A 10,589-nucleotide genomic window follows, 5' to 3' on the forward strand; every position below is an offset into this window, starting at 1 on the left:
TAAGTCTAAATTCATCAAACTTGTCTTATTTGCTTAAGAAAAATGCAGAATGGGTGTAGACAGCTGACTGCGATAGGGATTTTAATGAAATAAAGGATAGTTTGAGTATTACTCTATTACCCTGACATGTCTCTCCCATTTTACCTTGCCACAGACATCTCAGATTATGAAATAGGTGCTGCTCTGTTTCATACGAAGTTGTTGGATGGAAAGTTGGAACACCAGATTGTAGCATTTGCCAGTATGGTGTAGACAAACCATGATCCGGCCCAGGGCATATCAGAAAAGGGGTTACTGGCAGCGATATGGCGATTGTTGAAATTTCGGAGGGACATGAGACCAATGTGATGACAGATTATAAGGCCCTTAGTTATTTACAGGACTGTAACGTACAGAATAAAGGCATACTCGATGGGCGCTGTTCTTGCAAAGATTTCCGTATCAGGTAGAATATGTAAGGGCGCTGCCACGCTTGCCAATTGGAAGTGATGGGAATAATTTGAAGTTAGTAAATAAAGACTAGAAGTTGGACAGGTTTTGTAAGACTCACAAAGAGATGTTGTTCCACAGGAAGAATGAAAATAAAGAGGAGAGGCGACTATGCCGGTCTGAGGAACATGTAACAGTTCCTCATAAATTATGTGCATCTGAGCCACGGACATTATGGGCCACAGAAATGTGTAGAAGCGTTATAGGGCTATGTACTGTTTAGGAACATGGATCGTACAGTGAAAAAGCAACTAGCTGCACGTAACAAGTGGCAAAGCACAATTGCAATTGAAGGGGAAATGCAGAACGTCTTGCCTACAAATGTGAGGGAACTTATTGCGATTGGTGTGTGCCGTGACCGCCTGCTACACCCAGAGGTCTTGGCCGCCGCTCTATCAGTCGCTGCACACCCCACCACAATAACTGTACAGTAGTGAGCGTTCTTCAGCAGCAGTGGCAGAGAGTTGCAGTTACGAGATAAGAGTTGCAGCCAGCGCAATTTCCTTTACAATTTCAGCTTTTGTGATTTTGTAAATTGGAGAAACCAAAGAAGAGAATCACCTATTGATTGTGAATCAACAGTTAGTGGAAGCGAGCCCCTGAGCCCACAGGGACAGGAAAAAGTAGGGGACACTGCTATGATGGACATGCTTAGGTCACTAATGAACGAGATGGGAAATCTGAAAACGGATGTGGGCAATATGGATACTTCTGTGGAGAGTTTAAAAAATCAGCTATATGGTAAAACTGAGGAATTAACGAGTCAATTGGAGGATTTATCGATAAAATTTGGGGAGGTGGAAAAGAATGTGTTTGCCAGAATTGATAAACCTGAGGATTACTGGAGGATTGAGACTGGTTCAGGCAGGCAGTGGTGTAATGCAAGGGATGAGGAGACAAGGTGGTCAAAAAAATCGTGGTTAGCTGTGATGAAACAAGAACTTTATTGAAGGGTGAATTGGCAGACACAGCTGCCGATTTGAGAAAAGAAATATAACAATTTCAAATTAAAAAGGTAAATGATAGGATATGTGGTGCTTTTGGAAATGTGGGGTGACTTACAAAGCAGGCAACCTGTGGTAAAACCTTTGCAGAGGAGATCAAGCACCATGCTGTAGATTTTCTTGCGGCATGCAAAGATTGTTTCCTGTAGGGAATCAGTGATAATAGTAAAATTAAATTTGTTAAAAGGTTATTGGAGGGTTCTGCTCAGGCATGGGCAGGTCAGTGTACTGAACAGTTCACCTCATACGAAGTGTCTGAACTGATAGTGGAACTAGGCAAAGCAGAATAGGCTGCAGATTAAGTGTCTAAATGGACCAGTGTATAATGGTGGCAAACATTCAATGGCGGAATTTTGTAAGGAAGATTAGAGGAAGCTTGTACAGTTAGACAGATCATTGGGAGTGTTAACTGAATTTTCTACTTTAAGGACGAAATTATGAGAGAACTTGCAGTGGGACTTTTACACTGATTCACTGATACTATTGAAAACTCTTTGGATTTGATTGGAACGATAGATCAGGCAATGAGCTAAAAGCCAGGCTCAGGGATTAATAATACAGGGACATCAAGAGAAAAGGAACAATACAGGGTGTGGTAGATAAGTAATGAGACTCAGTCTAGAAAAACAAATTTATTGATCCAATTTGTACAAAACGTTAATATTCTTCAAAGTACTCGCCTTGGGCGTCGACACAACGTTGCCAGCGCGTTTTCCAAGCTTCATAGGCCCCACTGTAGTCCGTTTGAGTTATCCCAGTTAGTGCCTTCGTGACAGCACGTTGGATGTTCGGAATATCGTCGAAACGATGACCCTTCAGGCATCTTTTGACCTTCGGAAATAGGAAGAAATCAGGAGGACTCAAGTCAGGGCTGTATGGTGGCTGTGGCAAAACTTCAACTCCAATTCGGGTCAAGTAGGAGGTCACGAGGAACGCTGTGTGCGCCGGAGCGTTGTCGTGGTGGAGACGCCAGCATTGAGCAAGGTCCTGTCGCTTCCGTTTGACGGCTCTGTGCAATCGCTGAAGGACTTCTTTGTAGAATTCGGCATTGACAGTCTTTCCCTGAGGGACAAACTCTTTGTGAATTAACCCCCGCTTGTCGAAAAACACAATCAGCATTGTCTTGATGCGGGACTTTGACATTCTTGCTTTCTTCGGCCGCGGGGATGCCGGTGTGTGCCACTCCGAGCTCTGGGCTTTCGTCTCTGGGTCGTACTGGAATGTCCACGATTCGTCGCCTGTTACTACGTTGTCTAAAAAGTGTGGATTATTTTCCAAATCATTCAACATCTCACGGCAAACGTCCACTCGTTGTTGCTTTTGTTCGGCGGTGATCACTCGGGGAACCAATTTTGCGCAAACTTTCCTCATCATCAAATCTTGCGTAACAATTTGGTGAACCGTAAATTTATTCACGGAGACCTCATCGGCGATCATTTTGAGACTTAAACGACGGTCGGAGTCCAGGAGTTCTTTCACTTTGGCCACCGTTTCATCTACACGACTCGTTGAAGGGCGTCCAGATCGTTCCATGTCTTCAACGGATTCCCTCCCGTTTTTAAATTCATTAAACCACCGGAACACTTGAGCTCTTGATAGGGAGTCTTATTTGTAGGCCTCCGTAATCATAGCAAAAGTTTCCAAAGCAGTTTTGCCCAAGCGAAAGCAAAATTTGATTGCATACCGCTGTTCTATCGAGCGATCCATCTTCAGCGTTTTCACAAGTGTCACGGGCACACAAACAACGTAATACGCGAAGCTCGACCCTCACTGCACCAGAGCTCCGACGCGACTGCGAACCGGTTCTATTGTTAGCTCAGATCCCCCACCACGTGACGTACAGGTGGAGACCGCCCTGCGAGCGACTGGGGCGCCGCGCGGCGGCCAGTCTCATTACTTATCTACCACACCCTGTATGAGTTGGGGTAACAATCACGAAAATTCAAACAGGGATAGACATAAAATGAAAACTGGAGGCCGAACAGGAATAGGGACAATAATAAAAATGAAAATTCGAGAGAAAACAGAGGAAAGCACAATGATGAAAATAGGAACCAGAGGGGTCCAGGTGGGGAATGACTACCAGCATGAGCAAAGTCCAGTGCAAGAAGGTATAGATAGGAAAAAGGAGACGAATAATAGATGGCAATAGGAACAGCATTCTTTAAACTAGGATATGTTCCAACTGTGGTCCGATTTGGGACAAGACACAATAACAGAAGTAGAACCAGGCAAAAAGGGAAACAATTATAGGAAAAACAGTGGGGGGGGGGTTTCAAGATAAGTATGTAAGTAAGGCAGTAAGAGAGGAAACATGTGGTATGGAGGCCATCCTAGGCCATGTTGAGCTATTTGGGTGTGTTCTAATCATTGTGGTAAATGGACAGCTTATAGAAAAAAATTTAACAGAAAACCAGGAATCAAGGGGTGGAAACTAATGTTGTGTGTTTGGTTGGTGAGAGGGATCACAAAGTGGTAGATAGTGAAATAAACAGTGTTGACTTGGCAGCTATGTTAAGTAACGAAAACGTATCAGCTGTGCAACTGGATAAGCTGAATGTGTGCTGTAAGGAAGAGAATGTGCGTGTGAATGAAGGCATTGAAAGCACTGAATTTGGTGAAGTTGAGACTAGTCCAGTGGAAGATGATGTTAATTATGTGAAGGCAGTAGTGCCTCTTTCTAGTGTTGTTATGGTTGGAGATATGGAGAAAAAGTACACTTTTTAATATTGGGAATGACGATAGTGATGAGCAGGCTGGGGACCACGCAGTAAATATTTTTATTGAGAATGGTTATGACGTGCAGAACACGGATGCGGAGGATAATGGTGTGATAGATGTTGCGAGTAGTTGTACAGAATCCAGTGACATAATTTCTGTTGCAAATAATGTGAATGAAAAAGTGGAGCCGGTACATTTACTTTAGTGAGCTTGGGAGAGTAAAATGGAAAGTGAGTTTTGTATAAATGACTGGATACCAGGGCCGTTTCATAAGTGAGAGCTAAGCAAGCATGATTATGCTAGGCAAATTAGGGAATTAAGTAAAGGAAATCATGAGTATAAAACTGCAATTACGGAAGTATTGAATGAGGATAAAGATTTTGAGCGAGTGGGGAAAATGTGTGTTTATAATAGGAAAAGACAGTGTGTACAATGATGATACAGAATGTAAGGGTCTAATTAGTGGTAATGGTCAGGATCACGATGAAATTAAAACGTTTCTTATTCCTAGAGATAGACAGAAAATTGTTGTAGATGAGAATGATTTGAATACTGAATGGATGAGGAAGGATGAATGTAACTCTGATGCTGATAACTATACTAACTTTGCAAAGTTTCACCAGTAGTTAATACTAGAGACATGGAAGAAAGAGAAATGTGGGGTTTCCAGGAAGCTAGGGGGGGGGGGGGGTCAGTGTAGGAAGTTAAAAATTTAGAGAGGCTTCTGAAGTAATAATTGCACGGGATGATGATATAGAACCTTTTAGTGAATATCACATGTGTACTATGACGACTGTGTACATAGATAGAGACGGATCTGTTAGCTGAAACTGAAGTTTATTGAAAAAGTACAGCCAATAATAAATTCTGAAATGGAAGAAATTCCTGCCTGCGTTTATATTAAACACTTTTGTGGAAAATTGTTTACACATCGACGAATGTGAGTTGGCTCTCCATATACGAAACGTAGCCAAATTTACAAGTCCAGCCACATTTACGGGGGCCCATTGAAGAGTTTGAGTTGTGTAATGTGTGGGTAAATATTTTCACGCGGTAGCATGTGGGAGCTCCGAGCTGATATAAAACTTGTGAACAGTTTAGAATTTTGATTTTCGACGAGTTCATGAGAGACACTGTATTTTATTTCGTCATCCACACCACATGCACCTTCCCATACAACACGTGCGTTCGCAGCAGCTACTCGGCTAACAGAGTACTTGTGGAGTGCACTTTTTTTCCTTCTTTTTTTTTAGGAAAGGAGGCAGTTTGAGGTTCTCTGATGAACACTCGTCAGTGGATACGCAGAGAGATAAATCAGATCGCTTACATAGTAAAGGCACTTCGGCTGTCATAATTTTAACGTTAACTTTCTGAAGCTTTTGTACCCAATTTTCTGAATTTAATTCTCTGAAAAATTTATCATGCTCAAGTTATTCTCGGAAACGAGAGCTGGATGAAACCCAAAGTAGAAAGCTCCGAAATACTTAGCGAGGCCTGGAACGTATGTCGGAAAGACTGATCATATGGCACAGGAGGGCAGTGTTCACTGCAGTCGACAAATATGTTTTCTCTGCTGAGTTTGAAAAGGAGTCTACCTGCGAAGTTCTCTGGACACAAGTAACCGGCCTAGGTGAATTCAACTTAATCATTGGATGTTTCTACCGGCCACGCGATTCCACCGGAACGACTGTAGAGCCGAAATAGCCACATCATGGGATGTGAGTTGGAGATGACTTTAAGCTATCGAGCAGATGGTGCGGTCTTGTGAAATAATTCTGGACACGTTTTCCGAAAACTGTCTTGAGCAGCTAGTTTGACAAACCATACAAAAAGGAAATATTGTAGGCTTGCCTCTACAAACTATTCCGAACGTGTCAACATAGTGATTCGTAATCAGGATGTCTTCATACTGACGTTAGTTCCTGAAGATAACAAATTCATGAAGAAGGTTTGAAGCGTATTCATACTAGGAAGAGCAGATAAACAGTGGCTTGTATGCTACTTGCACACTGAATGGACGTGATTTCGTTCCAAAATGATGGACAACTAAATAAACGCAATTGAAATTATAGAAATTCAATAAAACACTGGGTGTCCCAGTGCTTCTTTATGGATGTGAGGCTTGGATAGCAAACAAGAAAGATATAAATTGGATAGTGAGGTCAGAAATGAAAGGTTGTAAAGTGGATTATAGAATAAGAAACAAAGATATTAGAATTAAGCTTAAAATATTCACAATAACACAAAAAATCGAGAAATATAAGCAGGAATGGAAGCGACATGTAGACTAAATGCAATAAGGGAGAATCTTAAAAAACAATTTCGCAAGATGTAGGCAAACATGTGAGGTATGCAAGTCGGTCCAGGAAGCAAAGGAGCTAAGAGGCTTATCTGGAACCTAATCCATTAATGTAAATGATGATGATGATGGTGAAGATGAAGGTGACGATGATGACAGACGTAGAGGGAGTATAGGCAAAATTTAAACAGATTTGGTAACACGATCTCTGCAGAAATATGTGCCGTCTACGTGGATTAAGGATGAAAAAACTAACAGTGGCTTAATGCCAGACTTTGGAAAATGATGAGGTAGCAAGACTGTTCCACTCTAGGTTCCAAAAATAACATGGGAATGATTTCATAATGAGATTTTCACTCTGCAGCGGAGGGTGCACTGATATGAAACTTCCTGGCAGATTAAAACTGTGTGCCGGACCGAGACTCGAACTCCGGACATTTTGGTTTCGCGGGCAAGTGCTCTACCATCTGAGCTACCCAAGTACTAATCACGACCCGTCCTAATAGCTTCAATTCTGCCAGTACCTCGTCTCTTACTTTCCAAATTTCACAGAAGCTCTCCTGCGAACGTTGCAGAACTAGCACTGGCTAACCCACGTCTCCGAAATATCCTTTCTTCCAGGAGTGCTAGTTCTGCAAGGTTCGCAGAAGAGCTTCTGTGAAGTTTGGAAAGTAGGAGACGAGGTACTGGCAGAAGTAAAGCTCTGAGGACGGTGCGTGAGTCGTGCTTGGTTAGCTCAGATGTTAGAGCACTTGCCGGTGAAAGGCAAATGTCCGGAGTTCGAGTCTCGGTCCGGCACACAGTTTTAATCTGCCAGGAAGTTTCAACATGGGAATGCCTGCAGGCAAAACTCGTTAGAAATTCGTGAATCTGTTGAAAGATCGATGGGAAAAGCGTACAAAAGCTTCCAAAGTCATAGCTTAGCGAAGGGATTTAAGGAGAACCCGAGAATATTCTAGTTCTGTTTAAAATCACTAAGCGGAGTTAATGCTTCTGTCCAGGCACTCGTCGACCAGACCCGTCTACTGTGGCAATAGAAGACAGAGAAAGGAAAGTTGAAGTATAAGAAATTCACGTGCAAAAAAATCGTTCACTCAGGGGGATGGTTTGACTGTCGTACAGACTCCATTGTGGGGGGAGGGGTGCATAGAAACGGGCATCCCTAAAGCTGAGAAGCTGCTGAAAACAAATAAGTCGCCAGGTTCTAGCAGTATCGCAGTTTGGTTTTACGGACACTACTTTGCGCCAGTAGCCCCTTTCTTAGCTTGCATTTATCGCGATCCTCTCGTCCAACGTCAAGTCCCAGGCGACTGGAAAGAAGTGGAGGTGACTCTTCTGTATCAGGACAGTGAAACAACGGGCCCGCAAATTTATAGACCTATATCTTTAACATCGGTAGGCTACAGAGTAATTCTTGAACTATCTTTAAGTTCGAATATAATAAGTTTCCTTGAGACGGAAAAGCTCCGTCCCACACGTCGGCGCAGTTTTAGGGAGCGAAACTGAGCTTTCCCTTTTCTCACATGATATCCTGCGAACCATGGATGAAGGGCAACAAGCAGATTCCGCATTCCTAGATTTGTGAAAAGTGTTTGATACAGGTACGAGCATACGGAATGGATTCCCAGATATGTGGGTGGTTTCGTAAGTAACAGAACCCAGTACGTTGTCCTCGATGGCGAGTGTTCATCGGAGTATCGTCGGGAGTTCTCCTGGGAATTGTGATAGGACCGCTATTACTCTCTACAAACATAAATGATCTAACGGAAAGAGTAAACAGTAACATGCGGCTGTTCGCTGAAAATACTAAGGTGTACGAGAACACGAGATGATTCACTGCAAAACAGCCGGTGTGATGAATGGCAGCTAGCTATAAATGCAGATAAATATGAGTTCATGCAGGTGAGTAGAAAAAACAATGTCTTAATGTTATATTGGAGCCTTAGTAGTGTGCTGCTTGACATATTCAAGGCGAAAATTATAACTATACCAGCCTGTATTCTCATTTTCTAGCAAATGAGAACAAGAATGTGGATATCTTTGGAAACCTAAAACGCGCAAGCTCAACCTTTATACCTCACATTGAATATCTGGAGAAAATTTTTGCTGACAACATTCTCAGGTTAATGGCAACAAACAATGTTAGAAATAAGTTGATTAGATTAATGCAGAGTGTGCAAGTCAGCCACTTACGCATGGATGTTCCTCTGCAGTATTTAATAAAACTTTTTGTCACAATGAGAACTCTTTGTTTTTTGAAGTTAGAGAGTCAAATAGAGATTTGAAAAAGATTAATAAAATTGAAAAAAATTACAAATCAACAAAAGTGACCCATCCGTGATGTATATATATGATATTTTGAAAACCGGTTCGTGGAATAAAACATAATTATTCAAAAAAGTGACTGGTTGCAATTCTGTATAACTTATTTACATTCAATATACAGTCACGGTTCTAAAATATCCGTAATGGATAAGCATAATATGATATTTTGCTGTAGGTGCTACATTAATGAATGGATATGAAACTAGCAAGACAGAAGGAAAATGACATAGATTCTGCTTTTTTTTACTGTCATTGGAACACTGGGTGCAATAACATGACATCCTACAGAGTTTCACATTACTTACACATTCCTCCTGTGAAGTTAGTGATGTGGTTCTGTGTTACTGCACTAATCTATTCGTTCGTGTGTTATTTGTTTTATGTCTGGCAAGACTTTATCAGTTCTATGTAATTGTGTTGTATTTTGCACTCTGGCTCAATATATTACGCATTTTTATTCTTGTGTTAAAGTTAGCTGTTATTGAGTCATTTGCTTATTAATTACTGCAATGTATTTTTCTAACAGGGCGTGATTGTTTATAGATATGAGTAGCAACCAATCCGTCGTTTGCATGTTTTCGTGCGTTATTGTTTTAAAAATTTGATAAAAATTGGGTGCAAGAACAGGGAGCGAAATGGAGGTGAGCAGATCGGAAAGCTGTTGCACTTCGTCGAAGTCTTAATGTCAGCCATCCCCTTTGGTAAGAAATTAGAAACTATAAATCTTTCCGATTCATTTTGGTGAATAAACTTCCACATTTCTGGCGAAAATAGGTTGTATTAGCTGGGTTGGTCGAATTTTAGATTACATTAGCTTTTCCTTTCGTAAAAGGTTTCATTTAGTCGGTAAAAATAGTTCCGTTTTATAAAAATGTCCATGTCAAGCTGCAGTAGTAAGCAGATATTGTCTCACATTTACTCTGTCTCAATCTGGCGTCGAGTGCAACGCTTCTCTTCATAATATCAAAGGAGCCATCCTCTGTTTTCCTTTCTGTCTTCCCTCTATTCTGTGGCAGCAACATAGCCAATTATCATTTTGCAATATGAGAACGAGCTGTAGTCTACGTAGAAAATGACTGCTAAATGTAGGAAGATTGGGGAGTTACGTCCCGTGAACGTCGACGTAAATCCCTAATCTACCGAGAGTCACTCTTGATGCAAGGAATTTTATTCGTGTGCAGTTTCTAAGTTCTTGGATAACAGCCTTACCGCAGTGGTAACACCAGTTCCCGTCAGATCACCGAAGTTAAGCGCTGTCGGGCTGGGCTAGCACTTGGATGGGTGACCATCCGGTCTGCCGAGCACTGTTGGCAAGCGGGCTGCACTCAGCCCTTCTGACACAAACTGAGGAGCTACTTGACTGACAAGTAGCGGCTCCGGTCTCATAAACTGATATACGGCCGGGAGAGCGGTGTGCTGACCACATGCCCCTCCATATCCGCATGCAGTGACGCCTATGGGCTGAGGATGACACGGCGGCCGGTCGGTCCGTTGGGCCTTCCAAGGCCTTGCTCGGACGGAGAGTTCCTAAGTTCTTAACCGAACACTACGCTGTTGTCATGAAGTATAACGGCGCATACCATGGTGTACAACAATACGTAGAAGGCATTGGACCTGATCTATTATAAAAAATATCGTGTATCTTAAAGTATATCTGTAATTTTAGTCTCGGAACTGACCTTAGCAAATCCTGCTCTGTAGCTGCGAATGATATTGAAATATTTTTTTTTTTGATTTCTCTTTACTTGTTG

The 10,589-nt window shown here is 42.0% G+C and overlaps 1 pseudogene; it reads left to right on the forward strand.

Moving 5' to 3' along the window:
• The first annotated feature begins 10,033 nt into the window (after window positions 1-10,033).
• On the forward strand, window positions 10,034-10,151 carry LOC126238701 (5S ribosomal RNA; annotated as a pseudogene).
• Window positions 10,152-10,589: the final 438 nt, after the last annotated feature.

This window comes from Schistocerca nitens, chromosome 2, assembly GCF_023898315.1.
Source record: "Schistocerca nitens isolate TAMUIC-IGC-003100 chromosome 2, iqSchNite1.1, whole genome shotgun sequence".
Lineage (NCBI taxonomy): Eukaryota > Metazoa > Arthropoda > Insecta > Orthoptera > Acrididae > Schistocerca > Schistocerca nitens.